We start from the raw sequence: 412 nt of genomic DNA, 5'->3' as shown, positions 1-412 counted from the left end.
AATAAGAATGACTGTAATCTACCACTTGCATTCTTTTGGTTTCACACCTACCATCCGCTCCGTATTGTGTTTCTGGAGTCCTCTTTGCTCAAACATGTCAAGCTGCTACTTGATTTAACACTCTCAAAGGGGTGGGACTGCTATGCTGCTAAGTGGCACTTATGACCCTCCTGCTGGACTCACCGGCTTGCTTCTACAGGTGGACAGAATTCTAAAACATTGGCTATTCACTCTAGTTTAAAGCACAATTTTTTTTTTTTTGGTATCTTTATTTCAAATATGCAAGAGAGAAAAAACAAAACAAACAAACAATAAAACAATGACTAAAAACAAAAAACAGAAACAACAAACATGGTACCTGAGTTAATATACCTCTATTACACGTGCGAAAAGGAGTAAAAAGAATTAAAAC

The sequence above is a fragment of the Cyprinodon variegatus genome, unplaced genomic scaffold (assembly GCF_000732505.1).
Source record: "Cyprinodon variegatus isolate N-32 unplaced genomic scaffold, C_variegatus-1.0 Scaffold425, whole genome shotgun sequence".
NCBI classification, from domain to species: Eukaryota; Metazoa; Chordata; class Actinopteri; order Cyprinodontiformes; family Cyprinodontidae; genus Cyprinodon; species Cyprinodon variegatus.
The sequence above is the reverse complement of the archived record's forward strand: the minus strand, read 5'-3'. Positions refer to the sequence as shown.